Source organism: Marmota monax, unplaced genomic scaffold, assembly GCF_021218885.2.
Source record: "Marmota monax isolate L192 unplaced genomic scaffold, Marmota_monax_Labrador192_F-V1.1 WCK01_AAM20220418_F8-fsc00090, whole genome shotgun sequence".
Taxonomy (NCBI): domain Eukaryota; kingdom Metazoa; phylum Chordata; class Mammalia; order Rodentia; family Sciuridae; genus Marmota; species Marmota monax.
The window spans coordinates 1,324,449-1,345,158 of NW_026695219.1; the positions used below are offsets into that span (position 1 = coordinate 1,324,449).

The 20,710-nt window shown below is 44.5% G+C and overlaps 1 pseudogene; it reads right to left on the reverse strand.

Annotated features, from left to right (window-relative positions):
- Window positions 1-1,954: 1,954 nt before the first annotated feature.
- LOC124085014 (cTAGE family member 2-like) lies at window positions 1,955-20,509 on the reverse strand (annotated as a pseudogene).
- Between the last annotated feature and the right edge of the window lie 201 nt (window positions 20,510-20,710).

Consider the following 20,710-nt stretch of genomic DNA (forward strand, 5'->3'; position numbering starts at 1 on the left):
AACAAAACTTTCTACAGGTCTGGATTGAGAGCGTAAATACTCCCAGTAGGAGGATACTCAGAGTCATCCCCAAGAGAGGAGAAATCTTACAGACTAGATTCTGGGGAGGCCATGGGAGTGTCAGGAGAGGAAAGAGGGAGAGAAGGAAAAAGTGAGGGGAGGTGAAGAGAGAGGGGCAGTAGAGTGAGAAGTGGGAAATGAAGAGGGAGAAAGCAGAAACATGAGGGAAAGTGGAAGTGAAGCCCTTCAGGAGAGGGAAAGAGCAGAGTATAAAGGGAGCCAATGGGTGGGTGGGAGTAAAGGAGGGAGATGATCAGGAAGAGGAGGAGGAGGGCAAAGAAAGGGAGTAGTAGAGGGAGAAGAGGTTTCATAGAAATAAAGGGTTATATACATGGGAGGAGAGAGGCAAGGATGGGGTGGGGTGGCCCAGAGGTAATGGCTGGAAGACAGCCCCTGCTGGACTCACAGAGGGAGCGGCTGTCACAGGAGATCGATGGGAAGGCTTGGGGGACTCCTAATCCTTATGAATTATTGACTTGAAGAACTGGAGTGACAGCCCTTCTGTTGTCTCCCTAAGGTGGAGAGGCTAGAAAGAGGTTGCTGGTCAATCTGGAGGTTTGAGATGAAACTGAATTCACTACTTCTGCTTGCAAGTTGGGTCTGCACAAGCTGCAGGCCTCTCATCCAGTGGGCTGGCTGCATGGTTTCACAGCTTGGGAACCATGTCACTCCCCTCTCAGAAGAAGTAGCTCTAACTGGCATTAAGGGAAAAGGGCAATGACTAATCTGGCTACTTAAGGCTGTAAAGTAGCATTGACAGGGGAACGATAGTCAAGGTCTTCCTACTATTCAAAGTTTCCTTTAACTCCCGTGATCCTTTGGGTTGGTTGGATTAGTCGCTCTTACCAATGCATGATCCCAAATTTGCTTGCTTTGTGTGATTTCTCTCTCAAAAGGAGAAACCCTATTTTTTTCTTTACTGTTTACCCTTAATTATGGAGGCACTATAGACAGGGTTGTATGTAATGGAGAAACTCAATTATTATGCTAAGAGGAGGGACATTACCCCAGGGTCATGTGCTCCATAAATGTTCTTAGTCTTTTCTGAAATATTTGCCATGATACTCATTGTTAGTTGCCACTGAAATGTTGTTTTATTTGTTGTAAATATTTAAAATTAAATTGCTCAAGGGTCTTTGTTTCAACTGTATTTGTTTTTTCTTTGATGGGTTTACAAATATCCAAAGGAAAACTGGCAGGATTTGGGATCCTAGGGAATGGGGCTTTCATTGTGGGTCACCAGACACAACATGATATTTGGGTCCCAAAAGGTGCTCAAGGACTTAAAAATTTTCCGTAACCTTATTATGGGTCTTATAGAAACAATTGGGATTCAGAGGGGGTAAAAGAAAGCTGTGTCTGCATGGTTTTGCAGTATGTATGAGAAGAGAGTGTAGAAAGATACAGAGAATGCTTGGCTCACACTCAGGAGATTAGTGAGTCACCTCTTTCCCAAAGTCCTTGGATCAGACTAACACCTTGTCTTAAGATCCAAGATACATTGGGTGAGGACACCCTCCATCATTGGGCCACATCAATCTGAAAATGAAAGGAAGAAGCTTGAACTAATTTGTTGACCTGGTTTGTGTTCTAGAGTGAGAAGCTGAAGAAGAGCTTGACCAGGGATGAAGGGGATTGAGCAAACCTCCTCCAGTAAGCCTGTCACCTGTGCCTTCAAACCGATGGCTATTCTGTCTGTTTTTCATGGGTCAACAGGTGCCTGATATTTTTCATAGAGATGCTTCTAAAAAACATATAGAACTCTGGGGAAAAAAGGAAGTTTTCTCACCCTTTCAAAAATGCTCAATGCTGGGCACCAAAAGATAAAAGTTGTGGAGTTTTGAATTGAAACTGAATTCACTGTTTCTGCTGGCAGGTGGGTTTTGCACAAGCTTCAAGGCCTCTGCAGCCAAGAAGGGCTGCAGCTCTTAATGTAGGCCATGTTCTCCAGTGTTGCAACAGACCCCAACAGCTCACCATCAATTTCTTTTTTCTGGATCCTTTCTGGGATCTTGTCCTGTGAATTTGAAGAATGAAATCCACAGACCAGGATGAGTGAGTTTAAGAGGAGGATCTATCGAAAAACAGGAACAGAACCGTTGCAGTGCAAGAGGGGACATGATAGCAGATTTTTTTTCCTTCTGAGTGTGCTCATCTAGCGGTTTAGATAGAACTTGGATCACTACTATTGGTCCAAATTTATGCTACTTATGATTTGGAAATGTACTAAATTGCTGGGCCAAATTTATATGACTCAGGGCTTGGAAACATACTAATGCTATTGGTCCATTGTTGATTCCCAAATTTCATTCAAGTCTGCTTCACTTTCATTTTTTCATGGAAGGTCAGAAAGTAGGAGGTTTGAGGTTGTGGGGTGAGGTGTGGTGCAGAGTGTGATTCCGCAGTGGACATGCCACTGTGTGCAATCCGTGTTTCTGTATGGTGATGGGTTGGATTGTCCTGGCTTGGCACTGGCACACTATACCTCAGGCTTGCCACACCTTTATGGCAGGCTCAATGTGGCCATGGGCCATGCTTGCCACCCACACTCCAACCCACCTTCCACTCCACCATTCCATCCCTCTGCTGTCTCTTCTTGGCAGGGACCAATAGGCTGGCTGTACAGATGGGCAGCTGAGGAAACATGTCACTGGGAGTGTGAAAACCAGGAGAGTACTTGGGGTCTACAAACCCTGCTAGGCCTCAGCAGAAAGCTTCACCTTTTCCCAGGCAGCCAAACGCCTTTCAGTAGATGAAGTTTAATGTCATAGGAGATGTCTTGGATAGCACCTCTGCTTTCTTTACTGTTCCCTGTTGATTGGACACTTAAGCTGTTTTCTACTCAGGCCAGTGTAAGTCATGCTGGAGTGAACACATAAGTTTTTGTCAACATCTCTGGCTATTATCTGGGCAATATGCCAGAGGCAGACTTACTGGGTAAATGCTATGTAATTTTTCAGTTTCTTCATATCTACTGTAAAATGATGCTCCAGAGTAGTGGTGCCATATGGAAATATTTATCCAAGAGCAGTGTAGAGGATTGCTGGGCTCACAGCAACTGCACCATATGGACTTTCATACTTGGTGTGAATCCTTGCTAGGTGGATATGTAAGAGGTATTCTTTTCTGCTCAAATCAGGTGCAATGTCTCTGGCATCGCGACTAGTGGGAAACCAAAATGGAGACTTCTTTCTTTGAGTTTCAATGTGGTTTTGCTGAACCATAGATGCATTACCCGCCCCCCCCCCCCCACACACACACACAGCGTTACCTTGGGATGAACATATGCTGGAAGTCACTGAGCCTGTACTTGTGTGGCCCTTGCATGCTGCTCTAAGTTCAATATATATGGTACCTTTTCTCTGGAGCATCATTTCACAATAGATATGAAGAAATTAAAATGGATATAGCTTCCTGGGACGCCTCCTATGTCAACTGGAAACCTTGCTTTGTTCCTCCAAGTCCCTGACATGTCAGCTCCTCCTGCCTAAGAGACTCAGTGCTGGGGCTGAATTTCTACTGGAGTTTTGCCAGTGCATCTCATGAACAGCACTCTCTGGGGTGTGATTTTCAGCTGGTCTCACCATGATAAACTTCTCAGTGGAATTTATCCTATGGACAGACTCTCATGTAATGTGGCCCGTGGTGAGTGGGGCTGGGAGTGGAAGGGGATGTTAAAGGGGTGAGGTGCAGGTATCTTTTTGTCTCCCAGTAGCATCATCCTTTCCTCCCTGGGAGCACTGTGTTCTTCAGCTTTCCCTCACTGTGCCCATGACCTTAGGGAACCAATTTACAAGGGCTACAGGCTGATTTGGGCCTATGGTCTCATAGTGGCTTAGCCGTGTGGTTTTGGACCTGTGATGGCACTGCCATTGTGGCAGAAGCACTTTTTGGAGTAAACTGCTCACTTCATGGTGAATGTATAGGAAAAGTAGAGACTGAAAAGGACCAAAGTCCCATATCCCCTTCAGGGCCATGCCCCCAGTGATATTCCTTCCTTCCATTAGGCCTAAATGTTACACCTCCCAATAGCACCACAGACTGAGGATGCCTTGAACACCAGGAACTTGTGGTTCATTTCAGACTCAAATTGCAGCAAACACCCACCAACTGACTTGTATCTGGTAGGCAGCCATCCCAGACTACAGGCATGAGGAAATAAATCCTGAGGTTTCTCAACTAAGGAGAATTCTCTCTAGATCTTTCCAGCAAGGAACAGAACACATTCTCACTTCTGTTTACTTCAAAGCCCTCTAGGGACAGCATGTGCCAATTTTACTATCCCACTTAGGCTGGAAAGTATGTATGGCAGAGCAGGGGCCACCTGCCTTCTAAATTCAGAAAATCACCCCTCCTCCACCCATGCACCATCTGGAACAGGTGTAGACATTTTGCATTCCAATATCAAGAGCAGGTTGGTAGGAACACAACCTGTGAGCTCATGCACCTGTGTTCTCTAGTGGCGTTACCCTAGGAAAACCAAGTCCAGTGGTGGGGACAGAGACTATGTGTCCTTCAAAGCCTGACATATTCTAACTCTTTACAGCAAAAGTGTGGGACCGCTTATCTAGAATTAGTGTTGGTAACAGGAGCAATAAGTTGTCCAGTGTGGGGCTCACATCTCTAGTCAGGCATCTCCAGGGCTTTCCTGGTGTCATCTCTTTTATTCTAATTCTTTGCCGCCAAACTTCTGAGGGAGGATTTAGTACTCCAATTTACAGAGGCTCATTTTGCTTTTGTTCGTTTGCCATGTGGTTGAGCCAGGTTTGATCCCCAATGCTCAGATTTCAGTGGTCACTCTGATTGCTGCATCTCTAGGCCTGGTGTCCCTCCACTTCCACACTTGGGTTCCTTTATGTAGCCAAGGCTCCAGGCAACACCAAATCAGAGGTGGGTGGACTAACATATTCAGGTGCCCTGATGTGTCTCCTGAGGTCCCCACCTTTGGCTCCAGTTGTCCTTGCTGCCTGAAATTTCAGCAGACTGAGATTTTGTGGCTGAGGCATTCCTGTCACCTTGCCCATTGGGTGTCTCTCAGAACCTGCCTCTTCTGTGTGTTTTACCCTCAGAATTGTAGTAAAGAGTCCTGATCACCTGCTGGGAAGTATCCAGCAACAGGAAGGGGTGGGATCATCTAGTGAGGTTGACACCTGGAGGAACAGTATTTATGCCCTTGAAGGCATCTTCTTGTGATTCTAACAACTGGGTCCCAGAGAGAAAAGAAAGCTCAGAAGATGAGGGCTGGGGAGGGACTCAACTATTAGATGTGTCATTTAATAAAGGAAGGCACCTTTAAGGCCAGAGTTAGCCAAACATGAGCCTGGGCATCCCTGAATTCCAGGAGGCCATTGTCTGGGTCTGGTGGTCACTGACCCAGCTACTGGCCAGACCTGGACTATAAGGCCCTTGCCCACAGAAGCCCTGCTCATGTGTTCACACTATGGCGTGTGGTCCTGGCAGACATAGGGTGTTATACTTGATCTACTAGGGGGAGGAGGAGGTTCCAAGGTCATGACTAGGGATATGTGTGTGTGGGTTCACACTCTTTCCCAGCTGTCTGGGTAAGCATCACCCTGGGAGGAGCCCCTCTCTCATCCCACCTCAGGTGACAGAATCCCCCTCTGTTAGCACACAACCTGCCCATGGAGTGCAGGGGTGGCCCTCAAAAGTCACAAAGGGCACTGATTCTTTCACAGCAACCTTCATGGGCTTGAAGTGTGCTGTGCTACATTGCAAGCCCTGCAGAATGGGAACCAGGGCTTGGAGTTTGGTGGACGTCCACAGACCTGCCCTGCCCTACTGGCTATGTGTCCTACCTCACGCCTGGTGCTTCCCTCACCAGCAGCTTGGTTCCTCCTGAGCTGATGGAGTCCACACAGCTTCCTGGGCAGAATAAGCTCACCTAGAGGGTCCCCCAGCACCTCCTTATCCTCCTTATTCCTGGACTAGGGGCAGGTAGATTAGGGAGAGAGTGGCCCTGGGTTCAAACCCTGTGCCATACCCCCAGTTCTCTCTCTCCCCTCCGGCCTCAGTTTCTCTTCCACAAGCTGGAGCACAGGTACCTTCAGAGTTCCTCCCTCCAGTGAGGCACCGTGTGGGAAGCACAAAGTGATGGCTGTATCAGACACCCAGGCTGTGAGGTCTGAAGACAGGGCTAAGGCCAGGGGGACCCGTGAGGTCCCAGCATCATAGAGATGACACTGGAGCCATCTGATGCACTGGATGAGAGAGGGAGAAATAGAGGTAGAGATAGAGATAGATAGATAGATAGATAGAGTGTGTGTGTGTGTTCGTTCTTTTTTTTAAAGAAAGAGGAGAGAGAGAGAGAGAGAGAGAGAGAGAGAGAGAGAGAGAGAGAGAATTTTTTTTAATAAATATTTTTCAGTTCTCGGCAGACACAACATCTTTGTTTGTATGTGGTGCTGAGGATCGAACCCAGGCCGAACGCATGGCATGCGAGCGCGCTACCACTTGAGCCACATTCCCAGCCCCGTGTGTTCGTTCTTATATTCAGAGACAGGAGGAAACCACAGCAAATCACCAGGAAGATCCAGTTCACCCTCTTCTCAGTGGGCTCAAGTGTTCGTGCCAAGTCTTCTGGAGTGTACTAGAGACATTTGCTTGCCACAGATCAGGTTTGCTCAGCCTTTAAAGGATATGAGCCCCCGCCCCCCACCACCGTCTGGCAATGTCCCTTGACTTCATGTCCTTACATTATTGCTCAACATCCGCATTAGCTCCACTCCAGGACAGAATGCCATGGGAACCCTGCTCTCCACTCCCCACCTATGCTCTAGCCCCAATTAGGAGTGACCTGTAATCCCTGGGCACCAGGGGCTCCCTGCATCTCTACAAGTTCATACACAGCATCCCTCCATCAGTCTCCATCTGAATCTTTTGAACACCAGCATAGTGCGCCCCTCCCCTGACTCAGGCAATGGCAAGGCCCTACTGAGGTGGATGGCACAAGGCGTCCATTCTCTGGAGGAGCGCAGTATGTTTCTGGGAATGGGCTAAGTTGTTTTTGTATTCCTTTAATAAGTATAGTTGCGATTTCTCATATGACCATTAAGTATGAAGGAAAAAACATGACTTTCCCAATTAATGCAACTACTTCTAAAGAATAGATCTGTTTGCTCTAAATGCAATGATTCAGCTGTGGAGTGTAAATTGTTAATGTCTAATGAAAAACTCCCTGTATTCCTGTCAAGGAAGTTTTTGAGAAATTAAATTAAAATCTAGAGAAGAAAAATTAATGTTAAGAAGACAGATTAGTGCTTAGTACTGGGCAACTTGTTCTTGTTCCTGTGCACAATGGTTTGTGCTCTTACTCTTGTTTGATTAAAATTAATAACAAGTCAACCACTTGCCGAAACCATGGCACCGGTTCCAGTCAGTAAGTCAAGAAAGAATAGTCAAGGTATAGGCCAATAGTTTGGGACATTTCTAACTATTATTAAAAGTTAACTAAGCAGAAACAGCTCAAAGCAAAACGCGAACTGAAAGTACAAATGCTTGCTTATGCATAAGCCAAGATACATTCTTCTATTCTAATTGTAGCTACGTAATATTTTGTTTCTTTGAATAATGATTCCTGTTTTGTAACCACAAAGTACTGTGAGCCTGCCAAAATGAAAAGTATATATGATCAACTTCACAAGTAAAGATTGGGATCAACACCTTCACTTTGGTGTCTGTGTTGTTTCTCCACCCCTCTTTCGCCGACTCCTCACCATCCATTCGTCTCCTGAGACCCCCTGTTGGAGCTGGTCTCCGACACCAGCAATTTGTCCAGGACTCCTCAGGACAGGGAGGTTTGGAGCTCACACAGTAGCCTTGGCCTCCTGCTCACTTCTTGCTGTGGAAGGTCAATGTGGAGGAATCAGGCTTAGCCCAAGTGGGTCATGGCCATCTCTTTCCTTCTGGCTGGAGATTGGTTTGGCAAGATGTTTGTGATTCAGTTCTGGACAATTAGAGGAATCTACAGGGGCTTGTGTGATAGGCCCTTCTGAAAAGAAAGAAGTGGTAAGTATGGAGGAGCCTCTTGATGTGATGGTCGAAGTGGAGTCAGCCACAGGGCAATCATGAGACAGTGACACTAATGTCCTGTTAATGAGGCAGAAGTGCGTGGCATCTGGGCCACTGAGAATATTGTTGGGCCACCTGACCATCCACAGAACTGCCCATCTTGGACCTCCCTTCACTCACCTCCTCATTTATACCATACTTCAGATGGTTTTGCAGACTAAGCCACTGTTAGAAGGTTTTAAGCCAACACATTCCTACCAGATGCAGCCTTCAAAACTCAATTACAGCTGACTGCAGTGGTGCATGCTTGTAATCCAAGTGACGTGGGAGGCTGAGGCAGGAGGATCACAAGTTCAAACCCAGCCTCAGCAACTTAGTGAGGCCCTGAGCAACTCAGCGAGACCTTGTCTCTAATAAAATATTTTTAAAAGGCTGGGCATGTGGCTTGGTGATTAAGCATCATGGGTTCAATCCCTGGTACCAAAAAACAAACAACAAACTTAATTACAAATGGTTTAGCAATAAATAGTTCCCTAGCAGACTCAGGCACTGTCCCTTTCCCTGCCCTCACATATTGAAGCAGCTCATTAGTTCATCTGCCTGACTAGCACTGACTATTGGCCTGTGCCATGGGGTTTGTGTGGACCTGGGGGTTAGGGCTCTGCCTGTTTTCCTGAGTGCTCTGGAATCTGCACACACTGTCTCTGCAGTTCATCTCAGAGCCTTGCTGCACTCTCCTATGGCCAGAAGCCTCCAACTCTCCACAGCCTCTGGGTCCCCCTGTGGCCCAATGACTGGATCTAGACTCCAGAGGCTTCTCCAGCCTTGTCAGCCTGAAAACTGCCTCTTTGGTCCTCTTTGGTCACGGGAGCTTCTCTGCTGTCAGATCTCACCCCTTCATCCCTGCAGGGGCCCCTTGGTGTCTCCTGAAGCAACTGAGGAAGCTACCTTGCAGGGAAGGGGATGCAGGAGCTGAATGTCAAGGGAGATGCGGGAGGACGGGGAGGGCTCTCCCCTTCCCAAGGCCCTGGCATGCCAGTGGGGTACTGAGTCCACAGGACCCAGAGGGAGGGGATGTCCAAACGTCCGCCAAAGGATGAAGGCTCTGCCTGCCCAGTGGTGTCATGAGCATGATTGTCATTGTCAAGAAAAGGGAGGCAAAGGGAGGCTGGGTGTGAAGGGATGTCATGCGGAGACTCACATCTCTTCCCGCCTCCCTTCAGTGTGGATGCATTTGAGCATCTCAACCAAGCTCCATGGTGCCTACAGGCTTAGACATCCACAGTGTGGGGAGTGGGCCAGACGCCTGAGTCCCCATCCAACAGACACTCCCACAGCACTTGGATTTGCAGAACGCAAGCTGGGTTTATAGTCCTGACATACACCTGCTGGCTCTGGCCTCTTTTGTTCCTTCTCTGAACCTCAGGGCATTTTTGTTTGTTTGTTTGTTTGTTTGATACCAGGGATTGAACTCAGGGGCACTCGCCTACTGAGCCACATCCCCAGCCCTATTTTGTATTTTATTTAGAGATGGCGTCTCACTAAGCTGGCTTTGAACTTGTGATCTTCCTGCCTCAGCACCCCTTTCCCAGCCCCTGGGATTACAGGCGTGAACCTCAGTTTTACGTTCTTTAAAGTGGCTATGTGAGCTGGTAGCTGAACAGGGTTAACCCCCTGGGGAGTCACATTGACAACACGAACAGGCCAGCCAGTAGTCATCCCATCACAGATATTGCTTGAATGTGTTGGATTCTCCAATTAGAATCCAGTGGACATCCACTTAGGAGCTTTAAAGTGCTATTAGGAAGTTCCTTTTGGAAGATAGCCCAAGTACAAGCTCTTGTAGTTCCAGGATTCTCTGTTTAGCGAGCTGGTAGAAACTACAGCACTCTTTGGCTGGAAAGTGACAGAAATGATTTTAAATTGTCACAGACCAGCCAGCAAAGAAAGCAGGGAGAATGATCTGAGAAACTAAGAAGTCCAATGGCAGATGACCTGAGGCAAGGCTGTATCTGGGAGCTGGGTGATGTCAGCAAGAGTCACCTCTTCTGACCTGCTTGCTGAACTCTGAATGGGTGTCACTCCTCAGAGGGCCCTGCCTTCAAGCTGACAGAATGGCCACTAACACATTCTGCAACCTCCCCCATGCTTCCAGCTCTGGGCCGGGCCTATGCAGTGTGATTGACTGCAGCTGGTAATCATTGTGGACAGGGAGGAACCTTTCTGCTACTTAGCCAGATTGCAGCTACGTACCCCTACCTCCTAGTTGCCTTGAGAGCAGTTCACCTTGTTTTCAGGTGGCATAGCCTATCATGCCTGTTGGCAAGGTTCAGGATGGAGATGCTGTTTTTTTCTCTGCTGTGCCCATTCATACTGTTCTTGACATACCCCAGAGTTTCTCTTCACAGAGGAATTCACAGCAGTACTTCTTCCCTTCTCACACCCATTTCACTACCACAAATTCAAGATTTCCTGTGTGAAGGTGGAATTTGAGATTTGTTCTAGGTTTCTAGGCCTGCTTCTTTTGTTACACCAGTTATTCAGTCAACAAACATTCACTGAGCATCTGCTTTTGTGTGAGGACATCTCTAGTTGCTGGATGCAGGGATCATGAGGATTGATGGTATTCCTGCCCTCAAGGAACTGAAACTCTGCTTCCAAAATGTTCCTCCTGGGGGAGTGTGTTCAGGACCCTCTGCAGCGGGGCACCAAGACAGCGGAGCTGCATGCATGCCAATAGAGAGTGTTCTAGAAGTGCAGCAATGTGCCTCACATTCTGGGGTTCACCCCTATGAATTTCACACATTAGGCCAAAAAGGCTACATGTGGGCCTAGCATGTGCTGTGCGTGCTCGCGCGCGCACACACACACACACACACCTACCTGTGCCTGGAACCAGGGCCCATTCTCCACCTGATGAATTCCCACCCAACTGTACAATTCAGCACAACAAGTACTTGGTGAGGTCGCTCTGCCAGCCAGGTTCTCCTGGGAGGCACACCTGGCAGCCCTGGAGGACCTGAGCCCTGCACAGATGCCTGCACTTGCCTCCCTGGGCAGGTGCTCTCTGGGTGGACCTTGGGTTTGGAGTCCTGCCATAAGCACTGGGAGCACTTGATGCCACATCCCCTGTCCAGCCCTGCCTTCCCCTTTCCCTGGCCTGGATGTCTGGTGCTAGGACCAATGGCCTAGCATATGGTGATGCTGAACAGGCTACAGAGTGAGCTTTAAGCTCTCTGCAGCAGAGACTCCATGCAGCCCAGGTCCAGGGTACACAGCTCAGGAGCTGGGACACTGCAGCTTCTTCCCTGGACCTCTGCAGCCCTCCTCTCCACACACTTGAGGGCTACCTGGGTACATGGGACCCTCCCCTGTGGCCACGATGAAAGATTGACCCCGTGGAACAGCAGATAGGGAAGGCTCTAAGGTGGACAGGGATGGGTAGGCCCTAGAGGCCATGTGTGAGAACCGCTATGGGTGCTGGGAGGGGGCGCCATATGGCCAGTGAGGGGTTCTGTGGTCCCCCACCCTTACAGCCAGAGCCTGTGCAGATGTGAGGAGTGCCTGGAGCCATAGGGTCACCGCTCCAGGGCAAGGCCATCACAGGGCTGGACATTTGTGGCCCTTTCCTCCAGATTCATGTCAAGTCACCCACAGGAAAGCACAGGTGGGAGGTTTCTAGGGTTGTCCTTGTTCTTCTGGTTCTGCACAGACTGATAGTTCTTAATCATTCCTGACTCTCAGGCTCCAGTACATGGTCAGGTTTGTGCAGAGTAAGAGGCTACGTTTTGGAAGGTGGACATGACTTGTCAGCTGAGGCCCAGCCCCTACCCCTCCAGTGGTCCTTTTGATAAGGTGACACTTTCCAGAGGTACCATTCCACCAATCCTGCTAGCCTGATCAGTAAGTTACGGTGTGTGCTCCCAGGGGTGTGCCCCCAATGACAGGCTGATTGCATGGTTGATGAGGGGATGGGTATCTGAGGGGCACTGTTTGGCAGACCCAGGCTTGGTGATCAAGGACTTGGAGGGGCTTAAAGCATCTGGGAAGAAGGCCCATGGGGTCAGCCCAGGGGAGGGTGTCATGAACCACTTCTACCACCAGCTGCCAGGGTTCCGTGGCCACCTCCAGGACAAAGGCAAGAATGGCAGGTGTACCTAATCCCAGTCCTGTGGCCTTCAAAGGATGCTGATTTACTGGAGGGCAGGCAGTGCAGCCAGCTTGAGTGATTGACAAGAGAGTGAGCTGAGTCACTTCGGGCATGCAGTAGGCCTTAGCCTGCAGGCTGCAGAGGTCTTCCTCCAACACTCCTTTCCTCATCTGCCCAGGAGGATCCATAATGGTAGGTTTGTCTCCTGGATGGGGCTAAAAAATACTGAAAAGCCCCATCAATCCACCTTGACTAGATCCCTGTTATTTTTCTAACTTAGGAAACTTGTTAACCAATCAGGGGGTTTCACGCCTTAGGGAGTCAAAGCCATAAACACAGCTAGGAGAGGAGAGTGAGGAAGGGTCATTACTTGAACAAGTAAGTAGAGCACTGGAGAAGTGCCTTTGTCCTGGAACAAAGGAGCATGGGGGTATTACTGGGGGACCTATGCATGTTTGTGCTGGTGAACCTGTTATGCTAGAGGTGGGCACATTCCTTCCCATGTGCAGTCCAAGGTCATGCTTTTTCATACATGGCATGTTTCCAAATGGCAGATGGTCACATGATGGTGCACACTTGTAATCCTAGTTCTTCTGGAGGCTAAGGCAGGAAGATCATAAGTTGGAGGCCAGCTTCAGCAAGTGAGCAAGGAGCTCAGCAACTTAGTGATATCCTGCCTCAAAATAAAATGTTTCATGGGATTATCACAGAGAGACAGGGGACACCAGGATTATCAGCAGGAAGCAGTGTTGATTTGTGCAGATAGAGCCTCAGTGGATTCTTATCCAAAGTCTGAGCATTCCGTGTAGGGAGTCATAGCCACAGACATTCTTATTAGTTTCCTTTTACATACTAGTTCTTGGTCTCCCATATGAGATATTACACATTCCTGTTTGGGCATTCTATTTCTATGCTATAAAGTAGCAAAAATGTTACAATTTGAGTTGTGGAAGGCTCACAGTGATACTGATAGCCTTTCCTTTGTTCTGAGAAATCTCTACTACAAAAACAAAAGGTCTGATAAAGCACCCCTGGCTTCTATTATCAGTACCAAACCAAAGCAAACCAAACAAATGGCAGATGCATTTCATTTAGGGCAAAGAATTTAGCATTATAATGAATTAGAGTGAGCAAACTTTACCCTAGGTCACTTAGATCACCTAGAAGAGGAGTGGCTATCTTTGGCTGGTTTAAGCTGGTTCTTCCAGGTCTTTTCAAAAGAGCTGTTTCTGAAACAAAGAAACAACTTCAAGTGATGTTAGCAGTGAGCAGCTCTCTGACTGCAAGCACAGCTGGCAGCTCACCACTGTGCAGAATGTTTCCTGGTGGCCAAAGGCCTGAAGTGGAGCAGAGCTTGACTTCTGGATCCCTTGGGGGATCCCTCTCCTCTTCCGCTATCCTAACCCACTCCGGGGCAGCATCTCTAGTATCTGAGCTGCAGAGATTTTTTTTTTTAAATTTTTTATTGTTGGTTGTTCAAAACATTACATAGTTCTTGATATATCATATTTCACACTTTGATTCAAGTGGGTTATGAACTCCCATTTTTACCCCATATACAGATTGCAGAATCACATCAGTTACACATCCATTGATTTACATATTGCCATACTAGTGTCTGTTGTGTTCTGCTGCCTTTCCTATCCTCTACTATCCCCCTTCCCCTCCCCTCCCCTCCCCTCTTCTCTCTCTACCCCCTCTACTGTCGTTCATTTCTCCCCCTTGTATTATTTTTCCCTTTTCCCTCACTTCCTCTTGTATGTACTTTTGTATAACCCTGAGGGTCTCCTTCCATTTCCATGCAATTTCCCTTCTCTCTCTCTTTCCCTCCCACCTCTCATCCCTGTTTAATGTTAATCTTCTTCTCATGCTCTTCGACCCTACTCTGTTCTTAGTTACTCTCCTTATATCAAAGAAGACATTTGGCATTTGTTTTTTAGGGATTGGCTAGCTTCACTTAGCATAATCTGCTCTAATGCCATCCATTTCCCTGCAAATTCTATGATTTTGTCATTTTTTAATGCAGAGTAATACTCCATTGTGTATAAATGCCACATTTTTTTTATCCATTCGTCTATTGAAGGGCATCTAGGTTGGTTCCACAGTCTTGCTATTGTGAATTGTGCTGCTATGAACATCCATGTAGCAGTGTCCCTGTAGCATGCTCTTTTTAGGTCTTTAGGGAATAGACCAAGAAGGGGAATAGCTGGGTCAAATGGTGGCTCCATTCCCAGCTTTCCAAGAAATCTCCATACTGCTTTCCAAATTGGCTGCACCAATTTGCAGTCCCACCAGCAATGTACAAGTGTACCCTTTTCCCCACATCCTCGCCAGCACATGTTGTTGTTTGACTTCATAATGGCTGCCAATCTTACTGGAGTGAGATGGTATCTTAGGGTGGTTTTGATTTGCATTTCTCTGACTGCTAGAGATGGTGAGCATTTTTTCATGTACTTGTTGATTGATTGTATGTCCTCCTCTGAGAAGTGTCTGCTCAGGTCCTTGGCCCATTTGTTGATTGGGTTGTTTGTTCTCTTATTGTCTAATTTTTTGAGTTCTTTGTATACTCTGGATATTAGGGCTCTATCTGAAGTGTGAGGAGTAAAGATTTGTTCCCAGGGTGTAGGCTCCCTATTTACCTCTCTTATTGTTTCTTTTGCTGAGAAAAAAACTTTTTAGTTTGAGTAAGTCCCATTTGTTGATTCTAGTTATTAACTTTTGTGCTATGGGTGTCCTATTGAGGAATTTGGAGCCCGACCCCACAGTATGTAGATCGTAGCCAACTTTTTCTTCTATCAGACGGCGTGTCTCTGATTTGATATCAAGCTCCTTGATCCATTTTGAATTCACTTTTGTGCATGGCGAGAGAAAGGGATTCAGTTTCATTTTGTTGCATATGGATTTCCAATTTTCCCAGCACCATTTGTTGAAGATGCTATCCTTCCTCCATTGCATGCTTTTAGCCCCTTTATCAAATATGAGATAGTTGTAGTTTTGTGGATTGGTTTCTGTGTCCTCTATTCTGTACCATTGGTCCACCCGCCTGTTTTGGTACCAGTACCATGCTGTTTTTGTTACTATTGCTCTGTAGTATAGTTTGAAGTCTGGCAGAGATCTTGAATGGCCTCCAAACCCAGAGGCTTTGAGCTGGATTGAACCCAGGACCTCATATGTTCTAGGTGAGTGCTCTATTGCTGAGTCATAACCCCAGCCCTCAAAATTTTTTTTAAACACAATCTGTTTACTCAATATCAATGCTCTCAGGTCCATAGCATATTTGAGGAATATTGATATCCCTGAATATAGGAATTTAATTCATTTCATTTAACTCATCACCATACTCATTTCCTCTATTGTAGAAGAGTAGATGCTGATCAATGCTAGGAAATATTTAAGGCCTTTGGTAAAACCACTATAGAATCAAAGAATCCCTGTAATGAATAGAACATTAGAAAATAATTCAGGTCTAATTGTTATTGGTTATCTATTTTTGGCTTGTATTTCTTTGATAATGGAGATATACTCATTTCCTTTTTAGATTAGTGTTAGTAGTTATTAAAACATAATCATGGGCTGGGGTTGTGGCTCAGTGGCAGAGCATGTTTGAGGCACTGGGTTTGATTCTCTGTACTACATATAAATAAATAATGTCAATCAACAACTAAAAATGTTTATAAATAAAACGCTTAATCATATATGTATTAGTTTCATTCACTCATGATATATTTCTCCACATAAGTAACGTAAAAAAGACTATTCCTTTAATTATGACAGCTCAAATATTAGGAGGATTCTTCTTTAGTTGTGGGAATTTTGATTTTTACAATAACAGCCTAATTATTTAGGTAAAGTACATATAAATATGCACTGTATATATGACTTCATTTTTGGACTTAATACTTCCTTATTTTTCTATAAATTGCCAATTTTTTATGGACACAATATCTTTATTTTATATATTTTTATGTGGTGCAGAGGATCGAACCCAGTGCCTTACATGTGCGAGCCAAGCGTTCTACCACTGAGCTATAACCCCAGCCCCTATACATTACCAATTTTAAATATTGTTTTATTTTATTTAACTATCATTTTCAGAGCTGTAAACAAAGTTGGATCCTGATTCAATAAATTGTGTTATATTTATAAGGGCCTTTCAGGTTTTTCTTCTGAATCTATAACTTTTTTCTAGGACTGTATCATGGTATTTAGGCATTTCAGTTCTGTTTTCAACCTGAAATTATCTTATTTCCAGTTTCTTGCTGTTAAATATCAACAATACTAGCAACTATTCTTCCGTAGTAGTTAGGGCAGAAGTAGTTCTGGATCAACATCAGTGGGGCCTCATCAGTCCATTTTATACAGACCATGGATATAGACTGCCATCTACTCATTTAGAGTGAGTAATGTTTTATGCTGGAAAGTGAAAATTATTTATAGGATTGATTTAACAACCAGTATTACTCCTGAGGGAAAACTTATTAGATTTATTGAACTTGTAGAGTTTCTTTCTTAAGGCCCAACTTTTTTTCTCATTTAAATTAATTGTGGGCTCAAGTATCATTGAAAGTCTTCACTGGCCATTAATTGTGATAAAGCTGCTTCTTATATTTAAGAAGAAAGTTATATTACTGCATTTTTTTAGTCTTATATACTCTTCACAAAAAAACTGAAGAGCATATTTAACACTTGAAAAAACTTTAACCACTAATTCTTAATTAGGGTATTTTTAATAAATGTTCTTTCTTGGTCTCTATCAGGGAAACATTGTTTGAAGTGTCCTCTCTGGATTGGTGTAGTTTTGCAAATTGCTACTTATTTGCAATGATATAGAAATTGAGAGTAAGAACTTCAAACATTTTATAGTAGTTTAGCAGTCATTTTATGACTATCTCCTATTTCCATGACATGTTTAGTGGTGTTTTCTGGTTTACTGTTAATATGCTCTAGTTATTCTTTTTTTATGGAAAAACTAGCTGATTTTTATTATTACTATCAATGCAAGTAAAGACTTTAAATCAATTAAGATCTTTCATTAAGCATAAAGTTACTTTCACATTTGTTACAATCACAGTAAATATAATTCTTTGTATAAACGGACACCCTTTGATTGGAGTTTAAAATATCCTCCACTACAAGATTACATATATAAAACTCTGTTTGTTGCTCATCTAATAGTGGATTAATCAAATTAAATGTTATACTCTCTAGAATAAGATAAAATGGAAATAATTTACTCATAAGATTCATATATAAACCATCTTTATTTACAAAATGTTATCTTAAGAATTTATAATTCCATTAAGCTTCAATTGGAGCAAAAGTGTAATCACTTAAGTAAAAGCAGTTACTTAAACTAAAAATTAGAGATACATTACTTTTGAAAGCAGATACAAAATATTGTCAGGTTTCTTGTTGTGCTTCTGGATGTTCAGTAGCAGGCTCACTGAAGGTGGAATCAACCCTGAAGGGAACTCACTTCTATTTTCAGAATGCGGGGGTGGGAGGCGGGGGAAGAAATCCAGCTCTTGTGGGGAGATAATGAGGAAATCACCTTGGTCCCATTGGGAATGGAGGGGGTGGTGGGCCTGGTGGAAAATATTCTCGAGATGCTCCATACATGTTTCCTGGAGGAGTTGGAGGAAATAAAGGTCCTCTTCTCATGAACTGACTCCTTGGATCCACTGGAAACAATGGACCTCTGATTAGTGGGAAAGGTGAGAAAGCAAAGCCAGAGCCAGGTGCTTCTTTTCAGCAGGGAGAGATGAATCAGGCCCATTGGAATTACCAAGATTGACTCTGGTATCATTTCTACTGGATCCCATTTCTGAAGATGTAGGCCCATCCATTTTATCCAAAGGCGGCATAGTGGAACTTCTGAGTTCTGCTGGTTCAGATGGTCTACCAGAATTAGAGTAACATCCATCTTGCCTTGGTAGAGGAAGCTGTGGATCAGAATATGGTTGGCCTGGTGGAGGGATAATTGTCCTATGGGCCTATTCCCATGGAGGTGCCAGAGGCCCCGTGTCAGAAGGTGCTCTCTGAGGATCAGTTAACTTATCACAGTTTGATTCTCTTCTTTCATTGCTAGTTGGACAGTCCAGAGGATTCTCTGGGCTCCTTGAGCCTCTTCCTCCTCCCACTGGCACGAAAAGTGAGAGTATGAGTGGACCCTTATTTTCCAAATGAGAAGGACTTGTTTCACATGAAGGTGGACCCAATGGTGAGGAACCATTTGGGGAATTTGCTCTGCCAAAGGCTGTATTTGAAACATCAAGTGCAGAATGATCTTTTTCTGCAAGTTTAAATTTGAACTCCATTTCGGTTAATTTTTGTCTGGGGTGAGCATTTTGTTTCCTTAAATCATTGAGGTATTTTTCAGCACTCTGAGCTGCCAACTCATTACCATGTGCTTTTTTCTCATAGTACATAATATGCCCCTGATAAAAACGAATGGTTCTCTCCAATTCTTCTTCAAGATCTTTGGCTCACTTTCTATAGGTCTCCAGCGGTTTAGTTGTATGGCTGATCTTCTACTTTGGAAAGTTTCTCCTCTTGCTCTACCCAGTAATTTTCCTCTCCTATTAATTTCCTTTGGAGTTTCATTACATTTTCTTGATATAGTTCCATCATGACTTTAAGTTTCTGCTGAAGATTCTGATTCTCACTTTCAAATTGAGTATTTTCTGCTTGCAAAGATGCTTGTTGTGTCTTAAGATTTTTAATATGTTCTGTAACGTCTTCCTTTGGTTTACCTACTTCAGATAATAAAGTAAAAAAAAAATGATTTCTTTCTCTTTCTATGGTTTTAAAAGAGGCCTTTAACTTAGCAACATAAGCCAGTTTCTTCAAAGCCCCTTTTGGCTGATCTTCTAAGTGAGCACCAATTTCTGATTCACTCTCCATTTCCAACTCCAAGTTACCACCATCTGTTAGGACTTCTCCAAGCACAGGAGCCCAATTTTTTTTATCTGCAGCAAGTGTTCAGTCAGAGACTTAATGTGATTTTCTTTATCTCTTAGAACTTGTTCTGCATGTACTTTAGAGTGTTTCAATGTCATTTTCTGTTTATTGAGGCCATTCACTTTTTCTTTCCATACTTCAATGTCTTCTAAAAGCTGTTTCTGACTTTCCTGAAGTTGGGAATTTTCATTAAAAACCTCTTTCATTGCTACTGTAATCTCTTCTTCATTCATTTGAAATATTCTCAAGGCTGTTTTAGCTTCAGTTATTTGTGATCTGAGGGATTTTGATTCATCTTCTAGGGACTTAATCTGTTTTGATATATCTGCCATCAATTCATCCTGTTGAGAATGTTAGTTTTCTATTCTTTTAGCTCTTTTTCTAGAATGTTGCTAGTAATTCATTTGCAGGTCAGCATGAGAAAGAACGAAGAAACAGAAGAAGCCAAGCAGCAGAAGAAAAAAAGTCCTTTATTGTATACAACGATCTTTTTATAGTATTGTGAACAAAGAAGGCAGCCGTCCAACAGCAATAAATCAGGTCTTTAGCTAGTTAAACATGGCATACAGAAGTCTTACTTTCTAATCATAAGTGACCTGCTTCTCATGGCTTAATCTACTCTTGGCCTGAAGCATACTGAGCTCTGCTCTTTGTTAAGAATAGATAAAAATTTTCTTAGCGCCCTCCTGGCCCACTTGGCAGAACATCCCGTTTGTGAGCAAGTCCTCCCAAGGACAGCAGACACCTCGTTTTCAAGCTGTCCACTGTAACCTTATCTAAACCTTGAAGGAATCTCTCCTTTGCAAGTAAGCCCCAACAAAGACAACAAAACATCTCATATGCAAGCATGATTTGCTGTCACCTTATCTAGACCTTGACAGAATATCCCGTTTGCAGCTAGACTCCATCAAGGGCAATAATAATTACGTTTTCAAGCTTACAGTCACATCTGATTCTCTACACTAGAAAGAGTATTTCATCCTTAAGTTTAGATACAAACCTATCCAGGTTTTCATATATTGTCTCCAAATTTTCTGCTTCTATCGACTCCTTCTCCAAAATGGCATCCTTTAAAGATGACTCTAAGACTTCATACTCTTTTTGAACAAGGCTAACTTTTTCAAGTATTTCACATTTTTCTTCAATTAGTCCAGAAACTTTTAGGGAAAGCTCTTTTTCTCTTCTCATGTAATGCCTGCTTCTCACAGACTGATAACTTCTCCTCAAAAACAAGAGAACAACAAAAAATCCAATAGCTGTACATATCACCAACTCCTATGTATAACCATAAGGATTAGGGTATGTTTCCATGTCTTCAGACAACGCACACCACAACCCTGCTTACTTCTTCCAGGACCACCCCCAAGTAGGGCAGCTGTTTCCCTCCATCATGCTAAAGCTACTTTGGCTATTCCCTCCACAACCACACCATGCCCAGCCAAGCCAAAACAGGCTGTGGACACTCAGGCCTTTGGTCAGGAACAAACCTGCCCCAGGCAACGGAGCAGACCA